Source organism: Pan paniscus, chromosome 4 (genome assembly GCF_029289425.2).
Source record: "Pan paniscus chromosome 4, NHGRI_mPanPan1-v2.0_pri, whole genome shotgun sequence".
In the NCBI taxonomy this organism is placed as follows: Eukaryota; Metazoa; Chordata; class Mammalia; order Primates; family Hominidae; genus Pan; species Pan paniscus.
In genome coordinates, this window is record NC_073253.2 from 21,906,594 (window position 1) to 21,925,770 (window position 19,177).

Consider the following 19,177-nt stretch of genomic DNA (forward strand, 5'->3'; position numbering starts at 1 on the left):
TTAGGTATATCTCCCAGTGCTATCCCTCCCCCCTCCCCCCACCCCACAACAGTCCCCAGAGTGTGATGTTCCCCTTCCTGTGTCCATGTGTTCTCATTGTTCAATTCCCACCTATGAGTGAGAATATGCGGTGTTTGGTTTTTTGTTCTTGCGATAGTTTACTGAGAATGATGATTTCCAATTTCATCCATGTCCCTACAAAGGACATGAACTCATCATTTTTTATGGCTGCTTAGTATTCCATGGTGTATATGTGCCACATTTTCTTAATCCAGTCTATCATTGTTGGACATTTGGGTTGGTTCCAAGTCTTTGCTATTGTGAATAATGCCACAATAAACATACGTGTGCATGTGTCTTTATAGCAGCATGATTTGTAGTCCTTTGGGTGTATACCCAGTAATGGGATGGCTGGGTCAAATGGTATTTCTAGTTCTAGATCCCTGAGGAATCGCCACACTGACTTCCACAATGTTTGAACTAGTTTACAGTCAATTCATTGACTTTTTGAAGGGTTTTTCATGTGTCTGTCTCCTTCAGTTCTGCTCTGATCTTAGTTATTTCTTCTGCTAGCTTTTGAATGTGTTTGCTCTTGCTTCTCTAGTTCTTTTAATTGTGTTGTTAAGGTGTTGATTTTAGATCTTTCCTGCTTTCTCCTCAGGTCGTTAGTGCTATAAATTTCCCTCTAAACACTGCTTCAACTGTGTCCCAGAGATTCTGGTATGTTGTGTCTTTGTTCTCATTGGTTTCAAAGAACTTAATTATTTCTGCCTTAATTTTGTTATTTACCGAATAGTCATTCAGCAGCAGGTTGTTCAGTTTTCATGTAGTTGTGTGGTTTTGAGTGAGTTTCTTAATCCTGAGTTCTAATTTGATTGCACTGTGGTCTGGAAGACTGTTATGATTTCTACTTTTTTGCATTTGCTGTGGAATGTTTTACTTCCAATTATGTGGTCAATTTTAGAATAAGTGCAATGTGGTGCTGAGATGAATGTATATTCTGTTGATTTGGGGTGGAGAGTTCTGTAGGTGTCTATTAGGTCTGCTTGGTCCAGAGCTGGGTTCAAGTCTTGAATATCCTTGTTAATTTTCTGTCTCGTTGATCTGTCTAATATTGACAGTGGGGTGTTAAAGTCTCCCAGTATTATTGTGTGGGATTCTAAGTCTCTTTGTACGTATCTAAGAACTTGCTTTACAAATCTAGGTACTCCTGTATTGGGTGCATATATATTTAGGATAGTTAACTCTTCTTGTTGCATTGATTCCTTCACCAATATGCAATGCCCTTTCTTTGTCTCTTTTGATCTTTGTTGGTTTAAAGTCTGTTTTATCAGAGACTAGGATTGCAACTCCTGCATTTTTTTTCTTTTTTTGCTTTCCATTTGCTTGGTAAATATTCCTGCATCCCTTTATTTTGAGCCTATGTGTGTCTTTGCCCATGAGATGTGTCTCCTGAATACAGCACATTGATGGGTCTTGACTCTTTATCCAATTTGCCAGTCTGTGTCTTTTAAGAGGGGAATTTAGTCTGCTTACATATAAGGTTAATATTGTTCTGTGTGAATCTGACCCTGTCGTTATGATGCTAGTTGGTTATTTTGCTCGTTAGTTGATGCAGTTTCTTCATAGTGTCAATAGTCTTTACCATTTGGTAAGTTTTTATATTGGCTGGTACCAGTTTTTCCTTTCCATGTTTAGTGCTTCCTTCAGGAGCTCTTGTAAGGCAGGCCTGGTGGTGACAAAATCTCTCAGCATTTGCTTGTCTGTAAAGGATTTTATTTCTCCTTTGCTTATGAAGCTTAGTTTGGCTGGATATGAAATTATGGCTGGAAAATTCTTTTCTTTAAGAATGTTGAATATTGGCCCCCACTCTCTTCTGGCTTGTAGGGTTTCTGCAGAGAGATCCGCTGTTAGTCTGATGGGCTTCCCTTTGTGGGTAACCCGATCTTTCTCTCTGGTTGCCCTTAACATTGTTTCCTTCATTTCAACCTTGGTGAATCTGACAATTATGTGTCTTGGAGTTGCTCTTCTCGAGGAGTATCTTTGTGATGTTCTGTGTATTTCCTGAATTTGAATGTTGGCCTGTCTTGCTAGGTTGGGGAAGTTCTCATGGATAATATCCTGAAGCATGTTTTCCAACTTGGTTCCATTCTCCTCATCACTTGCAGGTACACCAATCAAACATAGGTTTGGTCTTTTCACATAGTCCCATATTTCTTGGAGGTTTTGTTCATTTCTTTTTATTCTTTTTTCTCTAATCATGTCTTCACAGTTTATTTCATTGAATTGATCTTCAATGTCTGATATCCTTTCTTCTGCTTAATCAACTTGGCTATTGATAATTGTGTAAGCTTCACGAAGTTCTTATGCTGTGTTTTTGAGCTCCATCAGGTCATTTATGTTCTTCTCTAAACTGGTTATTCTAGTTAGCAATTCGTCTAACCTTTTTTCAAGGTTCTTAGCTTCCTTGCATTGGGTTAGAGCAGGCTCCTTTAGCTCAGAGGAGTTTGTTATGACCCTCCTTCTGAAGTCTACTTCTGTCAGTTCTTCAGACTCATCCTCAGTCCAGTTTTGTTCCCTTGCTGGTGAGGAGTAGTGATCCTTTGGAGGAGAAGAGGCGTTCTGGTTTTTGGAATTTTCAGCCTTTTTGTGCTATTTTTTCCTCATCTTCATTAATTTATCTGCTGTTGGTCTTTGATGTTGGTGACCTTCAGATGGGGTTTCTGTGTGGACATCCTTTTTGTTGATGTTGATGCTATTCCTTTCTGTTTGCTAGTTTTCCTTCTAATAGTTAGGCCCCTCTGCTGCAGGTCTGCTGGAGTTTGTTGGAGGTCTGCTTCAGACCCTGTTTGCCTGGATCACCAGCAGAGGCTTCAGAACAGCAAAGATTGCTGCCTTTTCCTTCCTCTGGAAGCTTTGTCCCAGAGGGGCTTCCACCATATCCCAGCCAGAGCGCTTCTGTATGAGGTGTCTGTCGACCCTTGCTGGGAGATATCTCCCGGTCAGGAGGCATGGGGGTCAGGGACCAACTTGAGGAGGCAGTCTGTCTCTTAGCAGAGATCGAGCACTGTGCTAGGAGAGCTGTTGCTCTCTTCAGAGCCAGCAGGCAGGAATGTTTAAGTCTGCTGAAGCTGCACCCACAGCTGCCCCTTCCCCTAGGTGCTCTGTCCCAGCGAGATGGGAGTTTGATAATCCCCTGATTGGGTCTGCTGCCTTTCTTTCAGAGATGCCCTGCCCAGAGAGGGGAAATCTAGAGAGGCAGTCTGGCTACAGTGGCTTTGCCATGCTGCAGTGGGCTCTGCCCAGTTGGAACTTCCCAGAGGCTTTGTTTACACTGTGAGGGGAAAAGAGCCTACTCAAGCCTCAGTAATGGTGGACGCCTCTCCCTCCACCAAGCTAGAGCGTCCCAGGTTGACTTCAGACTGCTGTGCTTGCAGTGAGAATTTCAAGCTGGTTGATCTTAGATTGCTTGGCTCCATGGGGCTGGGGTCTGCTGAGCTAGACCACTTGGCTTTCTGGCTTTAGCCACCTTTACAAGGGAGTGAATGGTTCTGCCTTGCTGTCATTCCAGGCTCCACTGGGGTATAAAAAAAAAACTGCAGTTAGCTCGGTGTCTGCCCAAATGGCCGCCCAGTTTTGTGCTTGAAATCCAGGGCCCTGGTGATATAGGCACTGGAGGGAATCTCCTGGTCTGTGGGTTACGAAGACTGTGGGAAAAGCATAGTATCTGAGTTGGAGTGCACTGTTCCTCATGGCACAGTCCCTCACAGCTTCCCTTGGCTAGGGGAGGGAGTTCACTGACCCCTTGCGCTTCCTGGGTGAGGTGATGCCCCACCTGCTTCGGCTCATCCTCTGCAGGCTGCACCCACCGTCTAACCTGTCCCAATGAGATGAGTCAGGTACCTCAGTTGAAAATGCATAAATCACCTGCCTCCTTTGTTAGTCTCACTGGGAGCTGTAGACCGGAGCTTCTCCTATTTGGCCATCTTGCTAGCCACCCCGATAATTTCTGCAGTTGATTTTTATCAACAAACCATTTTTTTTGTTCCTATTGATTTTTCTCTATAGTTTTTCTCCTTTCTGTTTTATCTTTTCTCTAATCTTTATTATTTATTTTGCTTGTTTTGGGTGTAATTTGCACTTATTTTTCTAGTTTCTTAAGGTGTAAAATTAGGTTGTTAATTTGAGATTTATTAAAAATATAGGTGTTTACAGCTATAAAAATTTCCCCTGAATACTCTTTTTGCTGCCTCCTATACATTTTGGTATGTTGTGCTTTCATTTGCATTTTATCTGAAAGTATTTTTCTGTTTTTCTAGTGATTTCTTTCTTAACCTATTTTTTTTAAGAATATGTTATTTAATTTCTGTGAACTTGAAAAGTTTCTAGTTTTCCTTCTTTTATTTATTTCTAGCTTCATTTCATTGTTGTTGTAGAAGATACTTGGTGTGATTTATATATGTTGAAGTCGATTGAAAATTGTGTTATGGCCTAAATTATGGTTTATTCTGGAGAATGTTTCATGTGAACTTGAGAAGAATACATATTCTTCCATTTTTGGTAGAGTGTTCTGTATATGTCTGTTAGGCCTTGTTGCTTTATAGTGTTGTTCAAATTGTCTATTTCCTTATTTATTTTCTATGTGTTCTATCCATTACTAAAAGTAGGCTATTGAAGTTTCCAACTATTATTCTAGAGTTTCCAATTATTATCCTAATTATATAATTGTCCTGTCTTCTAGCCTGTTTTCTCTCTTCAGTTTTGTCACTATTTACTTTATATATTCTCAGGCTCTCTAGTTTGATGTGTATACATTTATAATTGTTATATCATATTGATGAATTGATCCTTTTATCCTTATAAAATGTATTTCTTTGTCTTTTGCAATAGTTTTTGATGTAAAATCCATTTTTTTTCTGATATCAGTATAGCCAGCCTGGCTCTCTTTTGGTTATTATTTGCATGGAATATTTTTTTTCTATCCTTTCATTGTTAACTTATTATATCTTTGGGTCTAAAATTGGTCTCTTTTAAGCAGCAACTAGCTGGATCATGTTTTTAAAAAATTTTTTCTACAATCTCTGTTTTTTAATTTGTTTAATTCATTTACGCTTATAGTGCCAACTGATAATGAAGAACTTATTTTTGCCATTTTGCTATTTATTTTCTATATATCATGTCTTTTTTGTTTCTCAGTTTCTCCAATATTGCCTCCTTTGTGTTTGATTGGATTTTTTAGAATAATATTTTGACATCCTCTTCATTTCCTTTTCAATATATTTTAAATTATTTTCTTAGTGGTTACCATGGGGGATTACAGTTAATATTCTAAATTTATAGCAATCTAGTTCTTAACTTCAGCAGCATACATTAATTCTGCTCCTACTCAGCTGCATTCTTCTCTTTATGTTGTTACTGTCACAAATTGTATCTTTATGCATTATGTGCCCATTGACATATATTTATAATTATTGTTTTATGCATTTGTGTTTTAAATCATACAGGAAATGAAAAGGGAAATTACGTGCCCAAAATACATTAATACTAGGTTTTACATTTACCTATGTAGTTACCTTATCAGTGACTTTTATTTCATTGTATGGCTTTAAGTTACTGTTTAGTATCATTTTATTTCAGCCTGAAGAATTCCTTTAACATTTCTTGTAGAGCAAGTCTGTCAGTGAACTTTTATCTGGCAGTGTCTTAATTTCCTCTTCATTTTTGAAGTATTTTGCTGTATATAAATTCCTTGTTGGCATTTTTTCCCTTTCTGTATTTTAAATATTTTATTCCACTCCCTTTTGACCTCCATAGTTTCTCTTAAAAATAGGTTGTTAATCTTATTGAGGATGCCTTGTATGTGATAAATCCCTTCTCTCTTGCTGATTTCAAGATTTTTCTCTGTCTTTGTCTATCAGCAGTTTGATTATAATGTATCTTTGTGTGGATCTCACTGAGTTTGTCTTGCTTGGAGTTTGTTGAGATTCCTGGATGTGTAGCATCACATCTTTCATCAAATTTTGGAAGTTTTTGGATAATGTTTCTTCATTTCTCTCTTTTCTGTTTCTGTAACCCATAATGTGTATGTTGGTGTACTTGATGATGTCCTGTAAGTCCTGTAGACTCTGTTTATTTTGCTTCATTAATTTTTTTTGTCTGTTCATAAGACTGGGTAAGTATAATTGTTCTGTCTTCAAGTTTGATAAACATTTCTTTTGCCTGAGCCCCTCTTCTGAATTTTTAATTTAATCTCTTATATTTTTCATCTCCATTATTTCTACTGTGTTCTTTTTTAAAAAAAATAATTTCTATTCCTTTATTGATATTTCTTACTCTTTTATATATAGTTTGCCTAATGTCATTTACTTATTTACTCATGGTTTCCTTTAATTCTTTGAGCATCTTTAAGCCAGTTAATTTAAAGTCTTTGCTTAGTAAATTCAACATCTGGGCTTCCTCAGGAATGGTCTTTATCATTTTTTTTTCCCCATGAATGGGTCATACTTTTCTATTTTTTGTGTGCTTCAGAATTTTTTGTTGAGAACTGGACATTTTGAATACTGTAATGTGGCAATTTTGGAAATCAAATTCTGCCTTCTACATGAAGGGTTGTTGTTTGATGAAGGCAGCAGTTGTTCATTTGTTTAGTGACTTTTCCAAATTGTTTTGAAAAAACTATATTCCTTGTTATGTGTGGTTCCAGAAGCCTATGTTTTGTTATCTTCATGGTCAGTCAGCACACTGACAGCGATTTTTCTTAAATGCCTGGATTTTGTAAGAGAAGAAAAGTAAAGCATATTCTTTTTAATTTCCTTCAGCTGATGCCTGGGAAGCTGCGTCAGCCCATCATGGTTGAACCATCTCTGTACTGGCCCCTCAGTGAACTTCCAAACGGATCAAAATACAGAAACCCAATTTTTTTTTCAAGAGAAGGTTCCTGTTGTTCACTCTGGCACCAGCAAATTGCACCAGGCATACAGGCCATTGTCCCCATGCTGCTTTCCACAGGGCTTAAGGATAGTAGTTGTTATACATAACACTGAAATTCACCAAAATTTACTAGTCTCTTTCTTCATCAAGCACTCCTCTAGACACTGCAAATGTTCAGATAGACTTGAGTTCTGAAGTAGTTGGTTATGACAGTTCGTGTCAACTCAATTGTTGTTTTGGTAAAGGGATTGATCCTACTCTACTGTCTTCCATGACATCACTTTCCTCCATGTTCATTCTTAAAAGCTTTCCAGTTTGAATGAGTTATATAGTCACTCATTGGTAATTGAATGGGAGGAACAGGAGAAAGAAATGAAAACAAGTTTCTATAAGAAAATATAAAACATGAGGATCATCAATAAATATTTATAAACTGTTCAAATAGTATAAACCTTCAGATGAATGCTACAGGGTTTTCCTATTTTCAGTTCAGTATATAAAACTGCTCCTTTGGCTGGGCGCGGTGGCTCACACCTATAATTCCAGCACTTTGGTAGGCTGAGGTGAGTGGATCACAAGGTCAGGAGTTTGAGACCAGCCTGACCAACATGGTGAAACCCCATCTCTACTAAAAATACAAAAATTAGCCAGGCGTGGTGGCACACACCTGTAATCTCAGCTACTCAGGAGGCTGAAGCAGGATAATTGCTCAAATCTGGGATGCGAAGGTTGCAGTGAGCCGAGATCGTGCCACCATACTCCAGCCTGGATGACAGAGCAAGACTGTCTCAAAACAAACAAAAAACAACAAAAAACCTGCCCTTTAGTAAGTTTTTATAGAAGGGCAGCGTTGATACAGTGGATGTCTTCATTGGGAGGATTGACAGATCTTGTTGATTGCCATCCTGAGATTAGCATTGTCATTGTAACATGTGAACTGAGAGGTGGAGTCTGTGGAACAGTCTTTTCTCTTATTGCTGACATAGATTCCATATTGTATGTCTTTCTACTTACTCCGCCTTCCCAAATCTGTGGGTGGGTCATGAACAATTGCTTCATGGCTGTGTGCAGTCTGCAGGCCTTATGTTGTGTAGGCCTGCTATAGACAATGCTCTTTAATTGGGCAGAAAAGTTGCTGCATTGGCTTCTTTCCCATTTAAAAAAGCTGAGTACATGCTGTTATTGCAGCATTTCCAGTCTATGCCAGCTTGAGGAGCAAGTCCCAGGATTGGAAATCAAACTAGGGGATCCACATGGTAATACATAGCACTGCATTTTGACTGTTGAGTCTGATTATATTTATAATTATGAGAAGGCACTTTATTGAAAGTAGATTAATATGTGTTTACTCATTCTGGAAATTCACTAGACTTCAGATGCTTTTTGAGTTCCACTTAAGATGATTTTCATTAAAGTTTTTGGTAACTACTCAGAAAGAATAATAGAGTACATTTGGGGAAAAATGCTTTCAATGAGAGATTGTGTTGGCTGGCTGGCTAGCTGCCTCTCTCTCTCATTGCTCCTCAGAATGCTACAGGTGATAGCAAATTTCATCTTTTAAAGATGTGAGTGAATAAAAGTGGCAAAGTGGAAGAGACTTGTTTACCTTTTTTCTTGATCTAAATTAAATATGAATTTTGGTGAAAATAAGTAAAATAATTTCCTATTTATATAAGTTGTTACATTTCATGTTGAATTCTAAACTGCAGAAAGGGGGTTGTGATGGAAAGCTTATCAAAATATTAGCTATATCATGAAAAATTGCATATAGTATCTTGATAGTGTAAAAACTTTCCTTGAAAAACCCTTTTATTGTAATTAAAATGTCTAAATTTTAATCATCTACTAAGAAACAAATAGTTTTAATCTTTTTCATTGTTCTCCATGTGATGTTAATGTTGTGTACATTAGCATTGATGTTTCAGTTTAATATTACTTTCTCTGGAACTGAAATTGCTAACACCATAGCTTTGGTAATGTACATTTGAATATTTAATTATGTTGCTATAAACAGCTTCTCTAATGCTACATTTTCATTGTATACATGGGCCTTCTGTTAGTGCAGGCATTTAAGCAATCTTGCTTTCTATTTCCTGTTATATATACAATGCAAAGTATTCCCACCTGATATTTCCCCGAAGTTTCACTTGGGAAACAGAACATGATTTGAAAGATGTTTTTGTTTTATGTTGCTCAAATCAAGCTTTGGTTTGAATCAAACCAAATGATGAAAACTTAGTGCAGCCTTCTTTCCAGCAGAATGCAATTACCTCTAAGGCCTATAGTAAAAAGACCAACTAATTGAGAACACTTGTCTTTGTTTTCATTTAGCAAAGATTCTTATTAAGAAATGTCCATTTTTTTTCCAATTCAAAAAGGTGGTTTATAGTTAATGAACTAAGAGTTAGGAGTTCTGAAAAATCAAAGCATGTGCAGGTTATCTTCTTCCTCAAGGGGATATCTACTACTGCTGTGCTCGTGTGAAGTAATAATGAGATACCATAAGCAAACAGTAGATGATTCATGTCAGATGGTTCTCCAATAACGTTAGGAAGGAAAAGCAGCTGATGTATGGGATATTGAAGGCAGATTAAGTTGTTAATGTATATTAGTATATTCTTAATTTCCTTTTAATTGAAAAAGACATATTGACTTTAATTAGAACCATTTCACAGGAACTGTCAATTAGCACATGTCAAACTAGTTAATTCAGAACAGAATTCTTTTAATTAGGGTCTGCTTTCCTTTAACTATGGGGCCAATGAATTCAGCCTTTCCTTATCTAGATTTTAAATGTCTCTAAGACATATAATACAAATGTAGACTCTTATCTATTATTAGAAGCCCATATGGATAACATTAAAATGATGATGCTGGCATTGTTCATGCAGCACAAATCAGAGTCCCTTTATGACTGTTAGAAAAAAAGATGGCTTTGAACAAAGGCTACTTTAAATACCAGATTTATCCTACTTTAAAGAGACTACAAAATTTATGACATGCATGTTCACATTTAAAGTATTATTTAATATGTCTGCTCAAATAAATGGGCCTATTCAAACGTTTTGTGTGTTCTATCAGTCGAAGACACACAAAACATTGTCAAACCATACAGCAACATTTTTCCCTTAAATGAACTGTAATCAAAAAGAGAAAACAGACTGAATGATTTTTTTGGCACAACATAAAAATAGCATTGTTAACTTTCATTGCATTCAAAGATTTAATACCAATAGTTAATACAGTGACTAAACTCTAGTAGTGAACTAATGTGATTTTAGTAGTCAGACAGTGTAAAATCTGAAACTTGGCTATTGCTTAATTTAATGATGTGGAATTATAGCATTTTAGTTACTGGCATGAAGTACATACAGTGAACGTGGGGGGTCAAGGCTGTATGGTGCTCACCTTCAAAACAGGTGTGCTCAAAATTAAAGGAAGAAAATTAAGTGATACTGAAAGGGGCAATTAATGTGAAATCTAGCTTTCTTTCATCATATGAGTTTTAGCAACTGTTTTACTGAGTTGGAGCAAATGATTATGACAAAAATTAATGACAGGAATATTTAATAAGCTAAGCTCTAGATTCGAAAGGAATTATCTAGTAAGATACTTGTTCATCCTACTATAGGTACATTTAACTTAATGAAAGCAGTTGTGTTCCCTTCTAGGGTGTGCTGTACTGTAATTCTATCAGTGGCTGCATTTGTTCCACTGAAATCAAATGAAGAATTGTAGTAATCTGCTAATTCTGGTTAATGTAGGCAGAATAACAAAGGCAACAAACAAACAGGTGAAAAAAAGCAACAAAATTCCTTTGTTTTTTTTCTAGAGTTGACTTTCCTTCCTCTTCTCATCTATTTCTAGAGGTGCTTTCTGCTGTGTGTTTAAAAGACACGGCCTGTGTTCAGCCATCCATATTTTGTGCAGGTCCATAGCTTTTAACTTTTTGGATCATATAGTCCTTTGAGTCCCTGATGACAGGTACGGATCTTTGTCTCAGAAAAATCCACATAGGCATACACACACTAAAATTTTCAGGATGGGAAATCATCTTTTTTTTTTTTTTTTGAGATGGAGTCTCGCTCTGTTGCCCAGGCTGGAGTGCAGTGGCACAATCTCGGCTCACTGCAAGCTCCGCCTCCCAGGTTCACGCCATTCTCCTGCCTCAGCCTCCCCAGCAGCTGGGACTACAGGCACACACCGCCATGCCTGGCTAATTTTTGTATTTTTAGTAGAGACGGGGTTTCACCGTGTTAGCCAGGATGGTCTCGATCTCCTGACCTTGTGATCTGCCCGCCTCGGCCACCCAAAGTGCTGGGATTACAGGCGTGAGCCACTGCACCTGGCCGGGAAATCATCTTTGCTATAGACTGAATGTTTATGTTCTCCCCAAATTTGTATGTTGAAACCTAATCTCCAATGTATTGGCTTGGCCTTTAGCAGGTAATTAAGTCATGAGAGTCATGATTAGGGTAGGGAGATTAGGTCATAGTAGCCCTCATGAATGGTATTAGTGCCATTATAAAAATACACCCCAAGAGAACTGCTTTGCCCCTTCTGTCATGTGAAGACAACGAATAAGTAGACACCCATTTATGAGTTAGGAAGCAGGCCCTTACCAGCCACTGGATCTGTTAGTTCCTCGATCTTAGACTTCCCAGCCTCCAGAGCTGTAAGAAGTAAGTTTCTGTTGCTTATAAGCCATCTAGCCTATGGTATTCTGTTATAGCAGCCTGAATGGACTAAGACATTCTTAAAAAATAATTTTGGTACAGCCTGCTGAAAGATGTAACTTCAATTTAATATTATTGAGTATTGTACTGTTATAGGCAGTATACTTGGTTCTGGGAATCTAACAGTGGGTAAGATGAACCTGAGCAAGTAACTGTGACAAGTTATTGACATGTTATTAGAATTACTATACAATTCTTTTTCTTAAGCCTTTTTTACTTTCTAAATCGATTAAAATTTGGTCATCTTAACAAATCTTGTACAGTAATACATGTGATAAGATTGACAATTTTGTATACAAAGTGCCTGAAAAATATAATTATTGAAACATTAGAGGAGATAAATTTTGTGTTATAAGTTTAACTCAACTGATTTAGTTAATCCTTTCCGCTTTATTTATAATTATGTTCTGGTTAATAATATCAAGTAATAATAATATAGTTTTAATTTATCTTTTAGCTCTGTTTATTAATCTAAATTCTATAATTTATAATTATTTACAAAGAAGACATAAAGGATACTGATATTTTATAAGCTAGTTTCATTTGAACTCAAAGCAAATTATATAAATGATCTTGGAGAGTTGCTAATTAATTTCTCAAGTATCCATGAGTAGGTTATCTATGCTGTGCCACTATTTAAATTTGAATAGTGGCTAAGCAAGGTCTACTTTCCAGAATATCAACCAGAGTCTGTTGTTTCGTGGGATAGTCTCAATTCCTTTGTATCTCAAAAAGGGATTTGAGTGTGTGTGTGTATGTGTGTGTGTGTGTTTGGTCTTTAGGAATATACTATAGCATTCTTCAATATATATATTGAAGCATACTTTATATATATAATATATATATTTAAGGGTATATTAAAACCTCAAATAAGCCTGGCAGATGGGAAAGGGGATACCAACTTCAGTTAACTTAATCATTAATAATAATTGAAATCTTGGAGTAGGAAAAAGAGTGTGGGGAATGTAACTAATTATATACTTGTGAGGCAATGGGAGGCTTCCAAAGAAACCTCTGTATATTTAATATTTTCCCTTGGGATGACAATACTGATTAAGTAGGTAAGAGTGAACTGTAAGTATTTTTAGATAAAATATTTTAGAATTAATTTATTCTATCGCTAAAGATCAACAGAATATATTGGCAGAAAAGAATAATTCATATCTTTATTACTCAGAAAGAAACTGTGGTTTACCTTATATATGGCAGATTTTAGTGCATTTATCTGACAGTATCCATATCTGTTCATTTTTGTTGGTGCATCAGTAACATATTGTTTTTATTCCCAATTTGTTCCTTGATTGTCTGTAGCAATTTAAACTTTAAACTAAATAATAGCAAGGAAAAGCCCACCCTTGCTGCATTTGGCAGCAACAAAAATATTTGAACTTTGGAAATTTACATGACACATGGGCCTTAACTTGGTTTAATCATCTTAATGGTATAGGTGGTATATGTTTTATATATTGGTAAAAATAGGCAAAAATTGTTCAGGTCATGTTTAAATCAAAACAACAGGCATTTAATTTTGACTTAACAGCATTTTAGCAGGTTATTTAAATGATTAGGAGCTATTATTTCAAATATCCAAAATAGGAAATTTTTAGATATCACTGGAATGCTTTGTTTAAAGGGAAGGTAATGTTCAGATTAAAAATTTTAATTATTACATTTTCAGAGTTAAAATGGAAACATTCTTAATTATTTTATCCATTCTAGATTTTTATTCAATATAGTGTTGGTTTGCTTAGGTACTAAATGTACCACTCTGTGTGTGTGATTTCTGTTTATTTTGTATGTATGTGAATATCTCTTCACCCCCAAAAACAACCCACAGATTTTTCTACCTAATGATTAGTTGTCTGAAATGTCAATTAAATATTTTACATATATGTATAATCATTTAGCAAATTTAATTTTTTATATCTTGAGTGAGAGTATATTCATGTAGCTTATGGAGAGTAGCTAAGAGATATTTACATATTTCTATTTTTATTTTAGTCAGTATCAAGTTAATTTGGTTCAATAACACAAGTATTTATTGCACACCTACTATTTCCCGGCACAAGATATTAGGCATTATCTTGTTGAACATTAGTTAAAACATTTGTCTTTCTCTTAATTATGTGGACTCTGTCAAAAACTATTAATGATCAGCAAATTCATGATTGTCTTTTCAAAATTATTTATTTAATGCTTTACAGTTGAAATATTTTCAAGTTCATTATCTTATGCAAGCCGAACAATCTCATCATTACAGTGTAATTTCCTTCATTGATATCATTAAGGACTCTGCATATGAAAAGGCTGGGTTCAAATTATAGCAACACTATTTACCAGCTTTGTGAACTTAGATAAGTTATCTAATCTCTCTGAGCTTCAGTTCCCTCCTCTGAAAATGGATAATAATACATACTGTATAGTACTGTAAGGATTAAATGAAATAAAGGGTTTAGATTGTACTTGTTACATACTCAATAAATGAATATTGGTTCTATGCCTTTTTCAAGCAGTTTTGTTGTATTAACTGTCCCTAGTGAGATACGCAGCTATTGGTTAAATAAGTTCACCTTTGATGGAAATACAAATTGTTAACATAAATGCTCTCCTAATTTGATTATTGATAATTATTAACAGGGGAACCATTACCATTGTCCATGGTGCTTCAGAAGGAGCCAGCTGATTACAGTCATCAGCTTATGACCAACAGTTCTTTCTTTACTGTGCATGTGAAATATAATACGACTATCACTCATTAAAATGGCTTCTAACAATCTTTGTTTATACTAGTTCAGTGTAAAAAATCCAATTATTCTTGAATAGCAGTCTTATAAACTCCTAAAAATATGAAAAATATAAGTTATCACCTGTAACCAAAGGTGTAATTACTACAGAAATTTTTCATATATTTTATATACATTTTCTGAAAATTTTATTAGGTTATTATATTCTATTCATATTGTGATTTAAATGGCTGCATTGCATTCATTTTTTAAAAATTAAGCTCTTTTTGATGTTTGGATTTTTTTCCTTGTCCAGTAAATAATGTTGGAATGCACGTCTTTATACATAAAACTTTGTTGCATTTCTGAATATTGCCTTAGGATAATTCTTAGGAGTAGAATTACTGGTCAGAGAGAATGAACATTAACACAACATATCTTACCAAATTGCTTTCCAGAAAAGTGCCAATGCATACTTCTGCCCACCCCAAATGAGACTTTCGGACAGAAGAATGGATGGCTTTTTGAATATACAGTTTGGCTAGTTGTTAAGTCAGTTGGTCAGTATATAGTTTTTTGCTAATTGATTCTTGTCTAATTGATTCATTTTGGCACTAATTTAGAAAGAGGCCAAATAACATTCTAATGACTATGTGATCTAGCCTGGGATTTTCAAAAATATATCTTTAACTTTTAAAGTAATGTTTAAAAGTAAAATTTGGTATAAATGGAAACTAGTATACCAGTTTGACATAGTCATATCTTGATTTTTATATGTGTTATAAGTTCTCTTCAGGGCTAATTTCTATGGCAATTTTTAGAATAAAATGAGATTTTTCTAATGAGCAATTAAAGTATTTGTATTATCGGCAATATACATTACAGAAATCTTAAGGGTAAAAGTAAACTCATTTTATTTTGTAGTAAAATCAGAAATAGTAAAAATATGCTAACATGATAATATCTAATAAGGGAAATGTTCCATGCAAATGTCTTTCTGTTAATCCCTAAAATGACTGTATGCTTTCATCTATATGAGTAGTGTCAGACACAGACATGTTACTAGGAGTGATATATCCACTTACAGGACAAGTAAACACGATAGGAGATTAGAATTTTCATAAATACTGTTTTAAAGGTGATTCAAATCTTTAGATAATGTAAGATTTGAGATTTCAACAAAGATGTAATATATATATATATAGATATAGATATAGATATGCTACTTCTGAGAGTTGTTTAGATATTTTTCTCTTGGTTAGCTGCATTTAGTACAGCTTCCAACATAGAAAGATGAGAACTGGGTCCTGTGCAATGGGTCTTTTATTAGTCACAGAGAAATATAATTTTGTTTAGTTATTTTTAATGCCTGCATCTAGGCACACTAACAATCAATTTTTTATTATAGTATGTAGATAACAAGGTCATATGCTCTCAAACTAACACAAAAGACATATGAAAGGAAAAGTAAAAACATAATTTTTGTTTTTGCTGTCATTATTTGGGATTTCCATAATTTCTAAGTATATTAGGTACCCTTTCATGTTTATTGTATTATGCTGATGGCAATGTTATATTTCATTAACATCAAGTTGGTAAAAATAAAAAGCAGCAAAGTTTTCTGCTATTACTATTGTTATAGATTTCTGTCCTATAAATATTTACCTTTTGTGGCTATGAGTTATTTTCAGAATATGAATGCTTTTGGAAGATGTATCTTGTTTTAAGTCAGATTAGACTGCTAACCACAATTTGAACTGATTCCTTTACTTTTGATAAATATGTTGTGGTACTAATACTATAAACAGTTGTTATATTTTGCACTTGTCACATTTTCTATTAAATATATGTCAGTGAAGGCATAGCTTTAATGAGGGTTAGGGAGAGTCAAATATCTATAGTCACCCTTTTGCATTGATATTAACAGCCTTCGGTCTTAGAACTGCTACTGTGCTAGCTATATCCACAATAACTGACAGGGAGTGTGGATGTAGGGAATAGGGAAAAATCTAGAGGAGATTTATGCATCAGATAGAGGTTCAAGTATCTATTGATTCAACATGTATTTCTTGAGTATTTACTGTGTGCAAGGAAGGCATGGTGCAAGCTGTTGTGGAAGATAAATAATCTGGTTTCTAGCGTAAGAAAACTTACAAACTAGATAAACTTCAAGGTCTTTTCCTACACAGAGGTTCTGTTAATACTGTGATTGTTTACTGAGCTTTAGTTGGTTTTTCCTATGACCGGGTTCTCTGTATACACAGAATATAATGTGCTTTTGTTAGGTAAGGTAATGCACTGCGTGATGTTTCAGTCAATGATGGACCACATAGAGGATGGTGGTCCCATAAGATTATAATACCTTAGTATTAATGAACCTTTTCTATGTTTAGATATATTTAGATACACAGATACCATTGCATTAAGATTTCTTACAGTATTAAGTACAGTTACATGTTCTATGGGTTTGTAGCCTACAAAAGGCCATACCATATATCCTAGGTTTGTAGTAGGCTGTACCCTCTAGGTTTGTGTAAGTACACCCCATGATGGTCACACAATGACGAAACCACCTAATGATGTATTTCTCAATACATATCCCCATCATTAAGCAACTCAAATGACTATAATTTAGAGAGTATCAAAAATAAGCTTTTCCACAAATATCTTTACCAATGAGCCAAAAAAGCCCTGTTAAGCATTCCTTTGGGTTAAAGAATTATCTGTTGGTGACATATACATCAGTGGAACAGAACAGAGGCCTGAGAAATAACACCACACATCTACAATCATCTGATCTTTGACAAACCTGACAAAAACAAGCAATGGGGAAAGGATTCTCTGCTTAATAAATGGTGCTGGGAAAACTGGCTAGCCATATGTAGAAAGCTGAAACTGGATCCCTTCCTTACACCTTATACAAAAATTAACTCACGATGGATTAAAGACTTAAATGTAAGACCTAACACCATAAAAACCCTAGAAGAAAACCTAGGCAATACCATTCAGGACATAGGCATGGGCAAAGACTTCATGACTAAAACACCAAAAGCAATGGCAACAAAAGCCAAAATAGACAAACGGGATCTAATTAAACTAAAGAGCTTCTGCACAGCAAAATAAACTATCATCAGAGTGAACAGACAACCTACAGAATGGGAGAAAATTTTTGCAATCTACTCATCTGTCAAAGGGCTAATATCCAGAATCTACAAAGAACGTAAACAACTTTACAAGAAACAAACAATCCCATCAAAAAGTGGGCAAAGGATATGAACAGACACTTCTCAAAAGAAGACATTTATGCAGCCAACAGACACATGAAAAAATGCTCATGATCACTGGTCATCAGAGAAATGCAAATCAAAACCACAATGAGATACCATCTCATGCCAGTTAGAATGGCGATCATTAAAAAGTCAGGAAACAACATGCTGGAGAGGATGTGGAGAAATAGTGCTTTTACACTGTTGGTGGGAGTGTAAATTAGTTCAACCATTGTGGAAGACAGTGTGGCAATTCCTCAAGGATCTAGAACTAGAAATACCATTTGACCCAGCCATCCCATTACTGGGTATATACCCAAAGGATTATAAATCATGCTGCTATGAAGACACATGCACATGTATATTTATTGCGGCACTATTCACAATAGCAAAGACTTGGAACCAACCTAAATGTCCATCAATGATAGACTGGATTAAGAAAATGTGACACATATACAACATGGAATACTATGCAGCCATAAAAAATGAGTTCATGTCCTTTGCAGGGACATGGATGAAGCTGGAAACCACCATTCTCAGCAAACTATCACAAGGACAGAAAACCAAACACTGCATGTTCTCACTCATAGGTGGGAGTTGAACAATAAGAACACATGGACACAGGGCAGGAAACATCATATGCCGGGGCCTGTCAGGGCATAGCATTAGGGGAAATACCTAATATAAATGATGAGTTAATGGGTGCAGCAAACCAACATGGCACATGTATAACTATGTAACAAACCTGCACATTGTACACAGGTACCCTAGAACTTAAAGTATAATAATAAAAAAGAATTATCTGTTGGCTGATCCTTAAATTGTTATCTAACAAAGGATTCTACCAGAATATTGAATTTGTTTAGCAGAATAGTTATTTGAGATGAGGAAACTGAAATAGTAGAACACGAAACAGATAACATTTTGATGGCAGTAGTTGGGACTTAAAGTCAAATCAACTGAACAGAGCACTGGCCTGATGAGGGCAAGGCTTAGAGAGACAAATTTATGTGTGGGGTGGTTCCTGGGAAGCTAAGAAGTATGAGGGCCTTAGAAAAGGGTGCTAAAAATGAGGAGAGGATGCCTTGGAAAATTGAAGAGTGAATGGCATAGTTCAATGATACAAGTCTTCTCTGGGATGAACTTGGCCATAAAAACTGGAAGGGGTGATGAGGAAAACCCCTGCATCATATGAGTTTTTTTTTAATTCTGTGAAGAATGTCAATGGTAGTTTCATGGGAATAACATTGAATTTATAAATTACTTTGGGCAATATGGACATTTTCACGATATTGATATATTCTGGAGCACTTTGGGAGGCCAAGGGGGGGTGGATCACTTGAGGTCAAGAGTTCGAGACCAGCCTGGCCAATGTGGTGAAACTGCATCTCTACTGAAACTACAGAAAATTATCCAGGCATGGTGGCAGGCGCCTGTAATCTCAGCTGCTTGAGAGGCTGTGGCAGGAGAATCTCTTGAACCTCTGAGGTGGAGTTTGCAGAGAGCTGAGATTGTGCCACTA

At 35.7% G+C, this 19,177-nt stretch overlaps 1 protein-coding gene across 1 annotated transcript in view; it reads left to right on the forward strand.

Annotated features, from left to right (window-relative positions):
* LOC134730423 (serine/arginine repetitive matrix protein 1-like) overlaps positions 1–19,177 on the forward strand; it is a 173,944-nt gene that overhangs the window by 98,547 nt on the left and 56,220 nt on the right. The gene's annotated exons all lie outside the window — the stretch shown is intronic.